Raw genomic sequence first — 17,934 nt, forward strand, 5'->3', positions numbered from 1 at the left:
CTTGGGCAAGTGTCTTCTACTATAGTCTCGGGACGACCAAAGCCTTATGAGTGGTTTTGGTAGACGGAAACTGAAAGAAGCCCGTCGTATACATGTGTATACATGTGTATATATATATATATATATATATATATATATATATATATATATATATATATATATATATATATATGTATGTATGTGCGTGTATATGTTTGTGTCTATTCCCCAACATCGCATGACAACCGATGGTGGTGTGTATACGTCCCTGTAACTTAGCGGTTCGGCAAAAAGTGGACGATATAATAAGTGCCAGGCTTACAAAGAATAAGTCCTGATGAAAATAAATTGAATCCGCTGTTTTAATGCTTGTTAAAATTTACAGCTTGTGTAAATTAAAAAGAAAAAGAATGCTTACAGCACCTAGGGTTCCCAAGCGGTCACCCATCTAAGTACTAACTAGGCTCGATGTTGCTTAACTTCGGTGATCGGACGAGAACCGGTGCTTTCAACGTGATATGGCCGTAAACATCTATACAGTAAATTTTAATCTATTTATTCTATAAACTTATACTAAATCATTTTCATTTTTTAGAATGTATTTTTCTTTCTTTCACTTTGTATATAACTTGGCAATCCTTCGGTAAAAAGACATTATCTTTCATCTTCACAGTGCCATCTTAGCGATCTTTCTATAAAAAACAAATTATCGTTCACCTTCACATTGCTGAACAGTTAAACGCTGGCAACAACACTTACTAATCATTCACATCATATACTACTACCTATACATTGCACACTTTAACGACTTATTAACTTTCCCTATTTTCCTTCTCACTCTTACGGTCATTTAAGTTTTTATTTGCTTGGCACCCGTTATACACGTTCATCTTTACCAGAAAACAATTCACATTTTGTGCGCCAGTGCTTTCGAAACAATGTTATTATATGCCGGTGTAATGACGTTATACGACCGTTATATCCATTGGGTCGGATATAAAATAGCACCAATTTATTTACAGATTATAACCAGCATTGATACTGATCGCGCAAATGAGAAATAATGAATATATGTGCGGCCGTATTTTTCGCTTTTAAGTTGCAAAAAAATAAATGTTAAAGCCTCAATTTCTATATAAATTGAAAGAAATCAAATGTTCTGAAAAATAAAATTGCGTTAGTATGATATTATAGAATAAATACATTAAAATTTACTTCTCTGATGTTTACGGCCATATCACGTTGAAAACACCGGTTCTCGTCCGATCACCGAAGTTAAGCAACATCGAGCCTAGTTAGTACTTAGATGGGTGACCGCTTGGGAACCCTAGGTGCTGTAAGCATTATTTTTGCTTCTTTTAACATTTTTTTAAAAATTAATTTAAACAAATTGAATTTTGATAATGTAATATGATAAAAGAAAGTGGATTCGATTTACTTTCAATATGAAATACAGAGAGCATACGCAGATTAACCAAAATTCAGCGGGTGGGAACCTCTTGTGAGACTACTACTTATCCATGAAACTTGTTGACAGTGATGATCGTGCAGCTGAAAAGTTTTCCCGTGAAGATATTGAAAATAGCTTTCATGTCATGTTCACTGTTGAACAACCATCAACCTGAGAGAACAGGAACAAATAGTGTAAAGCATTCTCTCCCATAATTCAAACGATTTGCATATTCTGTGACTCTATAAAGGGAGATAATAGTTGCGTTAGTTTCTAAAAAAATTCATATCCTTGTTCTGGGAACTGGCAGTGAACTATCTCTTTCAACCTCTGGCATTCGATATGTTTGTAGGGACTGGACCACTAAGCACGAACTTTTAGTCATTGTTTGCAGCTCTCCTTACCGAGGTGCCAGATGATGCCCGTTAGGATGCTTAACTTTTCCAACCACATGGTTCCGGGTTCAGTCCCACTGCGTGGCACCTTGGGCAAGTGTCTTCTACTATAGTCTCGGGACGACCAAAGCCTTATGAGTGGTTTTGGTAGACGGAAACTGAAAGACGCCCGTCGTATACATGTGTATACATGTGTATATATATATATATATATATATATATATATATATATATATATATATATATATATATGTATGTATGTGCGTGTATATGTTTGTGTCTGTTCCCCAACATCGCATGACAACCGATGGTGGTGTGTATACGTCCCTGTAACTTAGCGGTTCGGCAAAAAGTGGACGATATAATAAGTGCCAGGCTTACAAAGAATAAGTCCTGATGAAAATAAATTGAATCCGCTGTTTTAATGCTTGTTAAAATTTACAGCTTGTGTAAATTAAAAAGAAAAAGAATGCTTACAGCACCTAGGGTTCCCAAGCGGTCACCCATCTAAGTACTAACTAGGATCGATGTTGCTTAACTTCGGTGATCGGACGAGAACCGGTGCTTTCAACATGATATGGCCGTAAACATCTATATAGTAAATTTTAATCTATTTATTCTATAAACTTATACTAAATCATTTTCATTTTTTAGAATGTATTTTTCTTTCTTTCACTTTGTATATAACTTGGCAATCCTTCGGTAAAAAGACATTATCTTTCATCTTCACAGTGCCATCTTAGCGATCTTTCTATAAAAAACAAATTATCGTTCACCTTCACAGTGCTGAACAGTTAAACGCTGGCAACAACACTTACTAATCATTCACATCATATACTACTACCTATACATTGCACACTTTAACGACTTATGAACTTTCCCTATTTTCCTTCTCACTCTTACGGTCATTTAAGTTTTTATTTGCTTGGCACCCGTTATACACGTTCATCTTTACCAGAAAACAATTCACATTTTGTGCGCCAGTGCTTTCGAAACAATGTTATTATATGCCGGTGTAATGACGTTATACGACCGTTATATCCATTGGGTCGGATATAAAATAGCACCAATTTATTTACAGATTATACCCAGCATTGATACTGATCGCGCAAATGAGAAATAATGAATATATGTGCGGCCGTATTTTTCGCTTTTAAGTTGCAAAAAAATAAATGTTAAAGCCTCAATTTCTATATAAATTGAAAGAAATCAAATGTTCTGAAAAATAAAATTGCGTTAGTATGATATTATAGAATAAATACATTAAAATTTACTTCTCTGATGTTTACGGCCATATCACGTTGAAAACACCGGTTCTCGTCCGATCACCGAAGTTAAGCAACATCGAGCCTAGTTAGTACTTAGATGGGTGACCGCTTGGGAACCCTAGGAGCTGTAAGCATTTTTTTGGCTTCTTTTAACATTTTTTTAAAAATTAATTTAAACAAATTGAATTTTGACAATGTAATATGATAAAAGAAAGTGGATTCGATTTACTTTCAATATGAAATACAGAAAGCATACGCAGATTAACCAAAATTCAGCGGGTGGGAACCTCTTGTAAAACTACTACTTATCCATGAAACTTGTTGACAGTGGTGATCGTGCAGCTGAAAAGTTTTCCCGTGAAGATATTGAAAATAGCTTTCATGTCATGTTCACTGTTGAACAACCATCAACCTGAGAGAACAGGAACAAATAGTGTAAAGCATTCTCTCCCATAATTCAAACGATTTGCATATTCTGTGACTCTATAAAGGGAGATAATAGTTGCGTTAGTTTCTAAAAAAATTCATATGCTTGTTCTGGGAACTGGCAGTGAACTATCTCTTTCAACCTCTGGCATTCGATATGTTTGTAGGGACTGGACCACTAAGCACGAACTTTTAGTCATTGTTTGCAACTCGCCTTACCGAGGTGCCAGATGATGCCCGTTGGGATGCTTAACTTTTCCAACCACATGGTTCCGGATTCAGACCCACTGCGTGGCACCTTGGGCAAGTGTCTTCTACTATAGTCTCGGGACGACCAAAGCCTTATGAGTGGTTTTGGTAGACGGAAACTGAAAGAAGCCCGTCGTATACATGTGTATACATGTGTATATATATATATATATATATATATATATATATATATATATATATATATGTATGTATGTGCGTGTATATGTTTGTGTCTGTTCCCCAACATCGCATGACAACCGATGGTGGTGTGTATACGTCCCTGTAACTTAGCGGTTCGGCAAAAAGTGGACGATATAATAAGTGCCAGGCTTACAAAGAATAAGTCCTGATGAAAATAAATTGAATCCGCTGTTTTAATGCTTGTTAAAATTTACAGCTTGTGTAAATTAAAAAGAAAAAGAATGCTTACAGCACCTAGGGTTCCCAAGCGGTCACCCATCTAAGTACTAACTAGGCTCGATGTTGCTTAACTTCGGTGATCGGACGAGAACCGGTGCTTTCAACGTGATATGGCCGTAAACATCTATACAGTAAATTTTAATCTATTTATTCTATAAACTTATACTAAATCATTTTCATTTTTTAGAATGTATTTTTCTTTCTTTCACTTTGTATATAACTTGGCAATCCTTCGGTAAAAAGACATTATCTTTCATCTTCACAGTGCCATCTTAGCGATCTTTCTATAAAAAACAAATTATCGTTCACCTTCACAGTGCTGAACAGTTAAACGCTGGCAACAACACTTACTAATCATTCACATCATATACTACTACCTATACATTGCACACTTTAACGACTTATTAACTTTCCCTATTTTCCTTCTCACTCTTACGGTCATTTAAGTTTTTATTTGCTTGGCACCCGTTATACACGTTCATCTTTACCAGAAAACAATTCACATTTTGTGCGCCAGTGCTTTCGAAACAATGTTATTATATGCCGGTGTAATGACGTTATACGACCGTTATATCCATTGGGTCGGATATAAAATAGCACCAATTTATTTACAGATTATACCCAGCATTGATACTGATCGCGCAAATGAGAAATAATGAATATATGTGCGGCCGTATTTTTCGCTTTTAAGTTGCAAAAAAATAAATGTTAAAGCCTCAATTTCTATATAAATTGAAAGAAATCAAATGTTCTGAAAAATAAAATTGCTTTAGTATGATATTATAGAATAAATACATTAAAATTTACTTCTCTGATGTTTACGGCCATATCACGTTGAAAACACCGGTTCTCGTCCGATCACCGAAGTTAAGCAACATCGAGCCTAGTTAGTACTTAGATGGGTGACCGCTTGGGAACCCTAGGTGCTGTAAGCATTTTTTTTGCTTCTTTTAACATTTTTTTAAAAATTAATTTAAACAAATTGAATTTTGATAATGTAATATGATAAAAGAAAGTGGATTCGATTTACTTTCAATATGAAATACAGAGAGCATACGCAGATTAACCAAAATTCAGCGGGTGGGAACCTCTTGTGAGACTACTACTTATCCATGAAACTTGTTGACAGTGATGATCGTGCAGCTGAAAAGTTTTCCCGTGAAGATATTGAAAATAGCTTTCATGTCATGTTCACTGTTGAACAACCATCAACCTGAGAGAACAGGAACAAATAGTGTAAAGCATTCTCTCCCATAATTCAAACGATTTGCATATTCTGTGACTCTATAAAGGGAGATAATAGTTGCGTTAGTTTCTAAAAAAATTCATATCCTTGTTCTGGGAACTGGCAGTGAACTATCTCTTTCAACCTCTGGCATTCGATATGTTTGTAGGGACTGGACCACTAAGCACGAACTTTTAGTCATTGTTTGCAGCTCTCCTTACCGAGGTGCCAGATGATGCCCGTTAGGATGCTTAACTTTTCCAACCACATGGTTCCGGGTTCAGTCCCACTGCGTGGCACCTTGGGCAAGTGTCTTCTACTATAGTCTCGGGACGACCAAAGCCTTATGAGTGGTTTTGGTAGACGGAAACTGAAAGACGCCCGTCGTATACATGTGTATACATGTGTATATATATATATATATATATATATATATATATATATATATATATATATATATATATATATATGTATGTATGTGCGTGTATATGTTTGTGTCTGTTCCCCAACATCGCATGACAACCGATGGTGGTGTGTATACGTCCCTGTAACTTAGCGGTTCGGCAAAAAGTGGACGATATAATAAGTGCCAGGCTTACAAAGAATAAGTCCTGATGAAAATAAATTGAATCCGCTGTTTTAATGCTTGTTAAAATTTACAGCTTGTGTAAATTAAAAAGAAAAAGAATGCTTACAGCACCTAGGGTTCCCAAGCGGTCACCCATCTAAGTACTAACTAGGCTCGATTTTGCTTAACTTCGGTGATCGGACGAGAACCGGTGCTTTCAACGTGATATGGCCGTAAACATCTATACAGTAAATTTTAATCTATTTATTCTATAAACTTATACTAAATCATTTTCATTTTTTAGAATGTATTTTTCTTTCTTTCACTTTGTATATAACTTGGCAATCCTTCGGTAAAAAGACATTATCTTTCATCTTCACAGTGCCATCTTAGCGATCTTTCTATAAAAAACAAATTATCGTTCACCTTCACAGTGCTGAACAGTTAAACGCTGGCAACAACACTTACTAATCATTCACATCATATACTACTACCTATACATTGCACACTTTAACGACTTATGAACTTTCCCTATTTTCCTTCTCACTCTTACGGTCATTTAAGTTTTTATTTGCTTGGCACCCGTTATACACGTTCATCTTTACCAGAAAACAATTCACATTTTGTGCGCCAGTGCTTTCGAAACAATGTTATTATATGCCGGTGTAATGACGTTATACGACCGTTATATCCATTGGGTCGGATATAAAATAGCACCAATTTATTTACAGATTATACCCAGCATTGATACTGATCGCGCAAATGAGAAATAATGAATATATGTGCGGCCGTATTTTTCGCTTCTAAGTTGCAAAAAAATAAATGTTAAAGCCTCAATTTCTATATAAATTGAAAGAAATCAAATGTTCTGAAAAATAAAATTGCGTTAGTATGATATTATAGAATAAATACATTAAAATTTACTTCTCTGATGTTTACGGCCATATCACGTTGAAAACACCGGTTCTCGTCCGATCACCGAAGTTAAGCAACATCGAGCCTAGTTAGTACTTAGATGGGTGACCGCTTGGGAACCCTAGGTGCTGTAAGCATTTTTTTTGCTTCTTTTAACATTTTTTTAAAAATTAATTTAAACAAATTGAATTTTGATAATGTAATATGATAAAAGAAAGTGGATTCGATTTACTTTCAATATGAAATACAGAGAGCATACGCAGATTAACCAAAATTCAGCGGGTGGGAACCTCTTGTGAGACTACTACTTATCCATGAAACTTGTTGACAGTGATGATCGTGCAGCTGAAAAGTTTTCCCGTGAAGATATTGAAAATAGCTTTCATGTCATGTTCACTGTTGAACAACCATCAACCTGAGAGAACAGGAACAAATAGTGTAAAGCATTCTCTCCCATAATTCAAACGATTTGCATATTCTGTGACTCTATAAAGGGAGATAATAGTTGCGTTAGTTTCTAAAAAAATTCATATCCTTGTTCTGGGAACTGGCAGTGAACTATCTCTTTCAACCTCTGGCATTCGATATGTTTGTAGGGACTGGACCACTAAGCACGAACTTTTAGTCATTGTTTGCAGCTCTCCTTACCGAGGTGCCAGATGATGCCCGTTAGGATGCTTAACTTTTCCAACCACATGGTTCCGGGTTCAGTCCCACTGCGTGGCACCTTGGGCAAGTGTCTTCTACTATAGTCTCGGGACGACCAAAGCCTTATGAGTGGTTTTGGTAGACGGAAACTGAAAGACGCCCGTCGTATACATGTGTATACATGTGTATATATATATATATATATATATATATATATATATATATATATATATATATATATATGTATGTATGTGCGTGTATATGTTTGTGTCTGTTCCCCAACATCGCATGACAACCGATGGTGGTGTGTATACGTCCCTGTAACTTAGCGGTTCGGCAAAAAGTGGACGATATAATAAGTGCCAGGCTTACAAAGAATAAGTCCTGATGAAAATAAATTGAATCCGCTGTTTTAATGCTTGTTAAAATTTACAGCTTGTGTAAATTAAAAAGAAAAAGAATGCTTACAGCACCTAGGGTTCCCAAGCGGTCACCCATCTAAGTACTAACTAGGCTCGATTTTGCTTAACTTCGGTGATCGGACGAGAACCGGTGCTTTCAACGTGATATGGCCGTAAACATCTATACAGTAAATTTTAATCTATTTATTCTATAAACTTATACTAAATCATTTTCATTTTTTAGAATGTATTTTTCTTTCTTTCACTTTGTATATAACTTGGCAATCCTTCGGTAAAAAGACATTATCTTTCATCTTCACAGTGCCATCTTAGCGATCTTTCTATAAAAAACAAATTATCGTTCACCTTCACAGTGCTGAACAGTTAAACGCTGGCAACAACACTTACTAATCATTCACATCATATACTACTACCTATACATTGCACACTTTAACGACTTATGAACTTTCCCTATTTTCCTTCTCACTCTTACGGTCATTTAAGTTTTTATTTGCTTGGCACCCGTTATACACGTTCATCTTTACCAGAAAACAATTCACATTTTGTGCGCCAGTGCTTTCGAAACAATGTTATTATATGCCGGTGTAATGACGTTATACGACCGTTATATCCATTGGGTCGGATATAAAATAGCACCAATTTATTTACAGATTATACCCAGCATTGATACTGATCGCGCAAATGAGAAATAATGAATATATGTGCGGCCGTATTTTTCGCTTTTAAGTTGCAAAAAAATAAATGTTAAAGCCTCAATTTCTATATAAATTGAAAGAAATCAAATGTTCTGAAAAATAAAATTGCTTTAGTATGATATTATAGAATAAATACATTAAAATTTACTTCTCTGATGTTTACGGCCATATCACGTTGAAAACACCGGTTCTCGTCCGATCACCGAAGTTAAGCAACATCGAGCCTAGTTAGTACTTAGATGGGTGACCGCTTGGGAACCCTAGGTGCTGTAAGCATTTTTTTGGCTTCTTTTAACATTTTTTTAAAAATTAATTTAAACAAATTGAATTTTGACAATGTAATATGATAAAAGAAAGTGGATTCGATTTACTTTCAATATGAAATACAGAAAGCATACGCAGATTAACCAAAATTCAGCGGGTGGGAACCTCTTGTAAAACTACTACTTATCCATGAAACTTGTTGACAGTGGTGATCGTGCAGCTGAAAAGTTTTCCCGTGAAGATATTGAAAATAGCTTTCATGTCATGTTCACTGTTGAACAACCATCAACCTGAGAGAACAGGAACAAATAGTGTAAAGCATTCTCTCCCATAATTCAAACGATTTGCATATTCTGTGACTCTATAAAGGGAGATAATAGTTGCGTTAGTTTCTAAAAAAATTCATATGCTTGTTCTGGGAACTGGCAGTGAACTATCTCTTTCAACCTCTGGCATTCGATATGTTTGTAGGGACTGGACCACTAAGCACGAACTTTTAGTCATTGTTTGCAACTCGCCTTACCGAGGTGCCAGATGATGCCCGTTGGGATGCTTAACTTTTCCAACCACATGGTTCCGGATTCAGACCCACTGCGTGGCACCTTGGGCAAGTGTCTTCTACTATAGTCTCGGGACGACCAAAGCCTTATGAGTGGTTTTGGTAGACGGAAACTGAAAGAAGCCCGTCGTATACATGTGTATACATGTGTATATATATATATATATATATATATATATATATATGTATGTATGTGCGTGTATATGTTTGTGTCTGTTCCCCAACATCGCATGACAACCGATGGTGGTGTGTATACGTCCCTGTAACTTAGCGGTTCGGCAAAAAGTGGACGATATAATAAGTGCCAGGCTTACAAAGAATAAGTCCTGATGAAAATAAATTGAATCCGCTGTTTTAATGCTTGTTAAAATTTACAGCTTGTGTAAATTAAAAAGAAAAAGAATGCTTACAGCACCTAGGGTTCCCAAGCGGTCACCCATCTAAGTACTAACTAGGCTCGATGTTGCTTAACTTCGGTGATCGGACGAGAACCGGTGCTTTCAACGTGATATGGCCGTAAACATCTATACAGTAAATTTTAATCTATTTATTCTATAAACTTATACTAAATCATTTTCATTTTTTAGAATGTATTTTTCTTTCTTTCACTTTGTATATAACTTGGCAATCCTTCGGTAAAAAGACATTATCTTTCATCTTCACAGTGCCATCTTAGCGATCTTTCTATAAAAAACAAATTATCGTTCACCTTCACAGTGCTGAACAGTTAAACGCTGGCAACAACACTTACTAATCATTCACATCATATACTACTACCTATACATTGCACACTTTAACGACTTATTAACTTTCCCTATTTTCCTTCTCACTCTTACGGTCATTTAAGTTTTTATTTGCTTGGCACCCGTTATACACGTTCATCTTTACCAGAAAACAATTCACATTTTGTGCGCCAGTGCTTTCGAAACAATGTTATTATATGCCGGTGTAATGACGTTATACGACCGTTATATCCATTGGGTCGGATATAAAATAGCACCAATTTATTTACAGATTATACCCAGCATTGATACTGATCGCGCAAATGAGAAATAATGAATATATGTGCGGCCGTATTTTTCGCTTTTAAGTTGCAAAAAAATAAATGTTAAAGCCTCAATTTCTATATAAATTGAAAGAAATCAAATGTTCTGAAAAATAAAATTGCTTTAGTATGATATTATAGAATAAATACATTAAAATTTACTTCTATGATGTTTACGGCCATATCACGTTGAAAACACCGGTTCTCGTCCGATCACCGAAGTTAAGCAACATCGAGCCTAGTTAGTACTTAGATGGGTGACCGCTTGGGAACCCTAGGTGCTGTAAGCATTTTTTTTGCTTCTTTTAACATTTTTTTAAAAATTAATTTAAACAAATTGAATTTTGATAATGTAATATGATAAAAGAAAGTGGATTCGATTTACTTTCAATATGAAATACAGAAAGCATACGCAGATTAACAAAAATTCAGCGGGTGGGAACCTCTTGTGAGACTACTACTTATCCATGAAACATGTTGACAGTGATGATCGTTCAGCTGAAAAGTTTTCCCGTGAAGATATTGAAAATAGCTTTCATGTCATGTTCACTGTTGAACAACCATCAACCTGAGAGAACAGGAACAAATAGTGTAAAGCATTCTCTCCCATAATTCAAACGATTTGCATATTCTGTGACTCTATAAAGGGAGATAATAGTTGCGTTAGTTTCTAAAAAAATTCATATCCTTGTTCTGGGAACTGGCAGTGAACTATCTCTTTCAACCTCTGGCATTCGATATGTTTGTAGGGACTGGACCACTAAGCACGAACTTTTAGTCATTGTTTGCAGCTCTCCTTACCGAGGTGCCAGATGATGCCCGTTGGGATGCTTAACTTTTCCAACCACATGGTTCCGGGTTCAGTCCCACTGCGTGGCACCTTGGGCAAGTGTCTTCTACTATAGTCTCGGGACGACCAAAGCCTTATGAGTGGTTTTGGTAGACGGAAACTGAAAGACGCCCGTCGTATACATGTGTATACATGTATATATATATATATATATATATATATATATATATATATATATATATATGTATGTATGTGCGTGTATATGTTTGTGTCTGTTCCCCAACATCGCATGACAACCGATGGTGGTGTGTATACGTCCCTGTAACTTAGCGGTTCGGCAAAAAGTGGACGATATAATAAGTGCCAGGCTTACAAAGAATAAGTCCTGATGAAAATAAATTGAATCCGCTGTTTTAATGCTTGTTAAAATTTACAGCTTGTGTAAATTAAAAAGAAAAAGAATGCTTACAGCACCTAGGGTTCCCAAGCGGTCACCCATCTAAGTACTAACTAGGCTCGATGTTGCTTAACTTCGGTGATCGGACGAGAACCGGTGCTTTCAACGTGATATGGCCGTAAACATCTATACAGTAAATTTTAATCTATTTATTCTATAAACTTATACTAAATCATTTTCATTTTTTAGAATGTATTTTTCTTTCTTTCACTTTGTATATAACTTGGCAATCCTTCGGTAAAAAGACATTATCTTTTATCTTCACAGTGCCATCTTAGCGATCTTTCTATAAAAAACAAATTATCGTTCACCTTCACAGTGCTGAACAGTTAAACGCTGGCAACAACACTTACTAATCATTCACATCATATACTACTACCTATACATTGCACACTTTAACGACTTATGAACTTTCCCTATTTTCCTTCTCACTCTTACGGTCATTTAAGTTTTTATTTGCTTGGCACCCGTTATACACGTTCATCTTTACCAGAAAACAATTCACATTTTGTGCGCCAGTGCTTTCGAAACAATGTTATTATATGCCGGTGTAATGACGTTATACGACCGTTATATCCATTGGGTCGGATATAAAATAGCACCAATTTATTTACAGATTATACCCAGCATTGATACTGATCGCGCAAATGAGAAATAATGAATATATGTGCGGCCGTATTTTTCGCTTTTAAGTTGCAAAAAAATAAATGTTAAAGCCTCAATTTCTATATAAATTGAAAGAAATCAAATGTTCTGAAAAATAAAATTGCTTTAGTATGATATTATAGAATAAATACATTAAAATTTACTTCTCTGATGTTTACGGCCATATCACGTTGAAAACACCGGTTCTCGTCCGATCACCGAAGTTAAGCAACATCGAGCCTAGTTAGTACTTAGATGGGTGACCGCTTGGGAACCCTAGGTGCTGTAAGCATTTTTTTGGCTTCTTTTAACATTTTTTTAAAAATTAATTTAAACAAATTGAATTTTGACAATGTAATATGATAAAAGAAAGTGGATTCGATTTACTTTCAATATGAAATACAGAAAGCATACGCAGATTAACCAAAATTCAGCGGGTGGGAACCTCTTGTAAAACTACTACTTATCCATGAAACTTGTTGACAGTGGTGATCGTGCAGCTGAAAAGTTTTCCCGTGAAGATATTGAAAATAGCTTTCATGTCATGTTCACTGTTGAACAACCATCAACCTGAGAGAACAGGAACAAATAGTGTAAAGCATTCTCTCCCATAATTCAAACGATTTGCATATTCTGTGACTCTATAAAGGGAGATAATAGTTGCGTTAGTTTCTAAAAAAATTCATATGCTTGTTCTGGGAACTGGCAGTGAACTATCTCTTTCAACCTCTGGCATTCGATATGTTTGTAGGGACTGGACCACTAAGCACGAACTTTTAGTCATTGTTTGCAACTCGCCTTACCGAGGTGCCAGATGATGCCCGTTGGGATGCTTAACTTTTCCAACCACATGGTTCCGGATTCAGACCCACTGCGTGGCACCTTGGGCAAGTGTCTTCTACTATAGTCTCGGGACGACCAAAGCCTTATGAGTGGTTTTGGTAGACGGAAACTGAAAGAAGCCCGTCGTATACATGTGTATACATGTGTATATATATATATATATATATATATATATATATATATATATATATATATATATGTATGTATGTGCGTGTATATGTTTGTGTCTGTTCCCCAACATCGCATGACAACCGATGGTGGTGTGTATACGTCCCTGTAACTTAGCGGTTCGGCAAAAAGTGGACGATATAATAAGTGCCAGGCTTACAAAGAATAAGTCCTGATGAAAATAAATTGAATCCGCTGTTTTAATGCTTGTTAAAATTTACAGCTTGTGTAAATTAAAAAGAAAAAGAATGCTTACAGCACCTAGGGTTCCCAAGCGGTCACCCATCTAAGTACTAACTAGGTTCGATGTTGCTTAACTTCGGTGATCGGACGAGAACCGGTGCTTTCAACGTGATATGGCCGTAAACATCTATACAGTAAATTTTAATCTATTTATTCTATAAACTTATACTAAATCATTTTCATTTTTTAGAATGTATTTTTCTTTCTTTCACTTTGTATATAACTTGGCAATCCTTCGGTAAAAAGACATTATCTTTCATCTTCACAGTGCCATCTTAGCGATCTTTCTATAAAAAACAAATTATCGTTCACCTTCACAGTGCTGAACAGTTAAACGCTGGCAACAACACTTACTAATCATTCACATCATATACTACTACCTATACATTGCACACTTTAACGACTTATTAACTTTCCCTATTTTCCTTCTCACTCTTACGGTCATTTAAGTTTTTATTTGCTTGGCACCCGTTATACACGTTCATCTTTACCAGAAAACAATTCACATTTTGTGCGCCAGTGCTTTCGAAACAATGTTATTATATGCCGGTGTAATGACGTTATACGACCGTTATATCCATTGGGTCGGATATAAAATAGCACCAATTTATTTACAGATTATACCCAGCATTGATACTGATCGCGCAAATGAGAAATAATGAATATATGTGCGGCCGTATTTTTCGCTTTTAAGTTGCAAAAAAATAAATGTTAAAGCCTCAATTTCTATATAAATTGAAAGAAATCAAATGTTCTGAAAAATAAAATTGCTTTAGTATGATATTATAGAATAAATACATTAAAATTTACTTCTCTGATGTTTACGGCCATATCACGTTGAAAACACCGGTTCTCGTCCGATCACCGAAGTTAAGCAACATCGAGCCTAGTTAGTACTTAGATGGGTGACCGCTTGGGAACCCTAGGTGCTGTAAGCATTTTTTTTGCTTCTTTTAACATTTTTTTAAAAATTAATTTAAACAAATTGAATTTTGATAATGTAATATGATAAAAGAAAGTGGATTCGATTTACTTTCAATATGAAATACAGAGAGCATACGCAGATTAACCAAAATTCAGCGGGTGGGAACCTCTTGTGAGACTACTACTTATCCATGAAACTTGTTGACAGTGATGATCGTGCAGCTGAAAAGTTTTCCCGTGAAGATATTGAAAATAGCTTTCATGTCATGTTCACTGTTGAACAACCATCAACCTGAGAGAACAGGAACAAATAGTGTAAAGCATTCTCTCCCATAATTCAAACGATTTGCATATTCTGTGACTCTATAAAGGGAGATAATAGTTGCGTTAGTTTCTAAAAAAATTCATATCCTTGTTCTGGGAACTGGCAGTGAACTATCTCTTTCAACCTCTGGCATTCGATATGTTTGTAGGGACTGGACCACTAAGCACGAACTTTTAGTCATTGTTTGCAGCTCTCCTTACCGAGGTGCCAGATGATGCCCGTTAGGATGCTTAACTTTTCCAACCACATGGTTCCGGGTTCAGTCCCACTGCGTGGCACCTTGGGCAAGTGTCTTCTACTATAGTCTCGGGACGACCAAAGCCTTATGAGTGGTTTTGGTAGACGGAAACTGAAAGACGCCCGTCGTATACATGTGTATACATGTGTATATATATATATATATATATATATATATATATATATATATATATATATATATATGTATGTATGTGCGTGTATATGTTTGTGTCTGTTCCCCAACATCGCATGACAACCGATGGTGGTGTGTATACGTCCCTGTAACTTAGCGGTTCGGCAAAAAGTGGACGATATAATAAGTGCCAGGCTTACAAAGAATAAGTCCTGATGAAAATAAATTGAATCCGCTGTTTTAATGCTTGTTAAAATTTACAGCTTGTGTAAATTAAAAAGAAAAAGAATGCTTACAGCACCTAGGGTTCCCAAGCGGTCACCCATCTAAGCACTAACTAGGCTCGATTTTGCTTAACTTCGGTGATCGGACGAGAACCGGTGCTTTCAACGTGATATGGCCGTAAACATCTATACAGTAAATTTTAATCTATTTATTCTATAAACTTATACTAAATCATTTTCATTTTTTAGAATGTATTTTTCTTTCTTTCACTTTGTATATAACTTGGCAATCCTTCGGTAAAAAGACATTATCTTTCATCTTCACAGTGCCATCTTAGCGATCTTTCTATAAAAAACAAATTATCGTTCACCTTCACAGTGCTGAACAGTTAAACGCTGGCAACAACACTTACTAATCATTCACATCATATACTACTACCTATACATTGCACACTTTAACGACTTATGAACTTTCCCTATTTTCCTTCTCACTCTTACGGTCATTTAAGTTTTTATTTGCTTGGCACCCGTTATACACGTTCATCTTTACCAGAAAACAATTCACATTTTGTGCGCCAGTGCTTTCGAAACAATGTTATTATATGCCGGTGTAATGACGTTATACGACCGTTATATCCATTGGGTCGGATATAAAATAGCACCAATTTATTTACAGATTATACCCAGCATTGATACTGATCGCGCAAATGAGAAATAATGAATATATGTGCGGCCGTATTTTTCGCTTTTAAGTTGCAAAAAAATAAATGTTAAAGCCTCAATTTCTATATAAATTGAAAGAAATCAAATGTTCTGAAAAATAAAATTGCTTTAGTATGATATTATAGAATAAATACATTAAAATTTACTTCTCTGATGTTTACGGCCATATCACGTTGAAAACACCGGTTCTCGTCCGATCACCGAAGTTAAGCAACATCGAGCCTAGTTAGTACTTAGATGGGTGACCGCTTGGGAACCCTAGGTGCTGTAAGCATTTTTTTGGCTTCTTTTAACATTTTTTTAAAAATTAATTTAAACAAATTGAATTTTGACAATGTAATATGATAAAAGAAAGTGGATTCGATTTACTTTCAATATGAAATACAGAAAGCATACGCAGATTAACCAAAATTCAGCGGGTGGGAACCTCTTGTAAAACTACTACTTATCCATGAAACTTGTTGACAGTGGTGATCGTGCAGCTGAAAAGTTTTCCCGTGAAGATATTGAAAATAGCTTTCATGTCATGTTCACTGTTGAACAACCATCAACCTGAGAGAACAGGAACAAATAGTGTAAAGCATTCTCTCCCATAATTCAAACGATTTGCATATTCTGTGACTCTATAAAGGGAGATAATAGTTGCGTTAGTTTCTAAAAAAATTCATATGCTTGTTCTGGGAACTGGCAGTGAACTATCTCTTTCAACCTCTGGCATTCGATATGTTTGTAGGGACTGGACCACTAAGCACGAACTTTTAGTCATTGTTTGCAACTCGCCTTACCGAGGTGCCAGATGATGCCCGTTGGGATGCTTAACTTTTCCAACCACATGGTTCCGGATTCAGACCCACTGCGTGGCACCTTGGGCAAGTGTCTTCTACTATAGTCTCGGGACGACCAAAGCCTTATGAGTGGTTTTGGTAGACGGAAACTGAAAGAAGCCCGTCGTATACATGTGTATACATGTGTATATATATATATATATATATATATATATATATATGTATGTATGTGCGTGTATATGTTTGTGTCTGTTCCCCAACATCGCATGACAACCGATGGTGGTGTGTATACGTCCCTGTAACTTAGCGGTTCGGCAAAAAGTGGACGATATAATAAGTGCCAGGCTTACAAAGAATAAGTCCTGATGAAAATAAATTGAATCCGCTGTTTTAATGCTTGTTAAAATTTACAGCTTGTGTAAATTAAAAAGAAAAAGAATGCTTACAGCACCTAGGGTTCCCAAGCGGTCACCCATCTAAGTACTAACTAGGCTCGATGTTGCTTAACTTCGGTGATCGGACGAGAACCGGTGCTTTCAACGTGATATGGCCGTAAACATCTATACAGTAAATTTTAATCTATTTATTCTATAAACTTATACTAAATCATTTTCATTTTTTAGAATGTATTTTTCTTTCTTTCACTTTGTATATAACTTGGCAATCCTTCGGTAAAAAGACATTATCTTTCATCTTCACAGTGCCATCTTAGCGATCTTTCTATAAAAAACAAATTATCGTTCACCTTCACAGTGCTGAACAGTTAAACGCTGGCAACAACACTTACTAATCATTCACATCATATACTACTACCTATACATTGCACACTTTAACGACTTATTAACTTTCCCTATTTTCCTTCTCACTCTTACGGTCATTTAAGTTTTTATTTGCTTGGCACCCGTTATA

General features: G+C 35.8%; 19 non-coding genes across 19 annotated transcripts; 9 read left to right on the top strand and 10 right to left on the bottom strand.

Annotated features, from left to right (window-relative positions):
• Positions 1-390: 390 nt before the first annotated feature.
• LOC149130023 (5S ribosomal RNA) lies at positions 391-509 on the bottom strand. The gene has a single exon (XR_016239953.1). It is a non-coding gene; the product is annotated as a 5S ribosomal RNA (ribosomal RNA).
• A 694-nt stretch (positions 510-1,203) lies between these two features.
• Positions 1,204-1,322, top strand: LOC149130024 (5S ribosomal RNA). The gene has a single exon (XR_016239699.1). It is a non-coding gene; the product is annotated as a 5S ribosomal RNA (ribosomal RNA).
• Positions 1,323-2,294: 972 nt separating this feature from the next.
• Positions 2,295-2,413, bottom strand: LOC149130025 (5S ribosomal RNA). The gene has a single exon (XR_016239985.1). It is a non-coding gene; the product is annotated as a 5S ribosomal RNA (ribosomal RNA).
• Positions 2,414-3,107: 694 nt separating this feature from the next.
• On the top strand, positions 3,108-3,226 carry LOC149130026 (5S ribosomal RNA). Its single transcript, XR_016239295.1, has one exon. It is a non-coding gene; the product is annotated as a 5S ribosomal RNA (ribosomal RNA).
• Positions 3,227-4,190: 964 nt separating this feature from the next.
• LOC149130027 (5S ribosomal RNA) lies at positions 4,191-4,309 on the bottom strand. Its single transcript, XR_016239955.1, has one exon. It is a non-coding gene; the product is annotated as a 5S ribosomal RNA (ribosomal RNA).
• Positions 4,310-5,003: 694 nt separating this feature from the next.
• LOC149130028 (5S ribosomal RNA) lies at positions 5,004-5,122 on the top strand. The gene has a single exon (XR_016239700.1). It is a non-coding gene; the product is annotated as a 5S ribosomal RNA (ribosomal RNA).
• Positions 5,123-6,100: 978 nt separating this feature from the next.
• Positions 6,101-6,219, bottom strand: LOC149130029 (5S ribosomal RNA). Its single transcript, XR_016239403.1, has one exon. It is a non-coding gene; the product is annotated as a 5S ribosomal RNA (ribosomal RNA).
• Positions 6,220-6,913: 694 nt separating this feature from the next.
• On the top strand, positions 6,914-7,032 carry LOC149130030 (5S ribosomal RNA). Its single transcript, XR_016239701.1, has one exon. It is a non-coding gene; the product is annotated as a 5S ribosomal RNA (ribosomal RNA).
• A 972-nt stretch (positions 7,033-8,004) lies between these two features.
• On the bottom strand, positions 8,005-8,123 carry LOC149130031 (5S ribosomal RNA). Its single transcript, XR_016239404.1, has one exon. It is a non-coding gene; the product is annotated as a 5S ribosomal RNA (ribosomal RNA).
• A 694-nt stretch (positions 8,124-8,817) lies between these two features.
• Positions 8,818-8,936, top strand: LOC149130032 (5S ribosomal RNA). The gene has a single exon (XR_016239702.1). It is a non-coding gene; the product is annotated as a 5S ribosomal RNA (ribosomal RNA).
• A 950-nt stretch (positions 8,937-9,886) lies between these two features.
• LOC149130033 (5S ribosomal RNA) lies at positions 9,887-10,005 on the bottom strand. Its single transcript, XR_016239956.1, has one exon. It is a non-coding gene; the product is annotated as a 5S ribosomal RNA (ribosomal RNA).
• A 694-nt stretch (positions 10,006-10,699) lies between these two features.
• Positions 10,700-10,818, top strand: LOC149130034 (5S ribosomal RNA). Its single transcript, XR_016239703.1, has one exon. It is a non-coding gene; the product is annotated as a 5S ribosomal RNA (ribosomal RNA).
• A 962-nt stretch (positions 10,819-11,780) lies between these two features.
• Positions 11,781-11,899, bottom strand: LOC149130035 (5S ribosomal RNA). The gene has a single exon (XR_016239957.1). It is a non-coding gene; the product is annotated as a 5S ribosomal RNA (ribosomal RNA).
• A 694-nt stretch (positions 11,900-12,593) lies between these two features.
• On the top strand, positions 12,594-12,712 carry LOC149130036 (5S ribosomal RNA). The gene has a single exon (XR_016239704.1). It is a non-coding gene; the product is annotated as a 5S ribosomal RNA (ribosomal RNA).
• Positions 12,713-13,680: 968 nt separating this feature from the next.
• LOC149130037 (5S ribosomal RNA) lies at positions 13,681-13,799 on the bottom strand. Its single transcript, XR_016239304.1, has one exon. It is a non-coding gene; the product is annotated as a 5S ribosomal RNA (ribosomal RNA).
• A 694-nt stretch (positions 13,800-14,493) lies between these two features.
• Positions 14,494-14,612, top strand: LOC149130038 (5S ribosomal RNA). Its single transcript, XR_016239705.1, has one exon. It is a non-coding gene; the product is annotated as a 5S ribosomal RNA (ribosomal RNA).
• A 970-nt stretch (positions 14,613-15,582) lies between these two features.
• On the bottom strand, positions 15,583-15,701 carry LOC149130039 (5S ribosomal RNA). Its single transcript, XR_016239521.1, has one exon. It is a non-coding gene; the product is annotated as a 5S ribosomal RNA (ribosomal RNA).
• Positions 15,702-16,395: 694 nt separating this feature from the next.
• On the top strand, positions 16,396-16,514 carry LOC149130040 (5S ribosomal RNA). Its single transcript, XR_016239707.1, has one exon. It is a non-coding gene; the product is annotated as a 5S ribosomal RNA (ribosomal RNA).
• Positions 16,515-17,464: 950 nt separating this feature from the next.
• On the bottom strand, positions 17,465-17,583 carry LOC149130041 (5S ribosomal RNA). Its single transcript, XR_016239958.1, has one exon. It is a non-coding gene; the product is annotated as a 5S ribosomal RNA (ribosomal RNA).
• Positions 17,584-17,934: the final 351 nt, after the last annotated feature.

This window comes from Octopus bimaculoides, unplaced genomic scaffold, assembly GCF_046866305.1.
Source record: "Octopus bimaculoides isolate indiv1 unplaced genomic scaffold, ASM4686630v1 contig39, whole genome shotgun sequence".
NCBI lineage: Eukaryota > Metazoa > Mollusca > Cephalopoda > Octopoda > Octopodidae > Octopus > Octopus bimaculoides.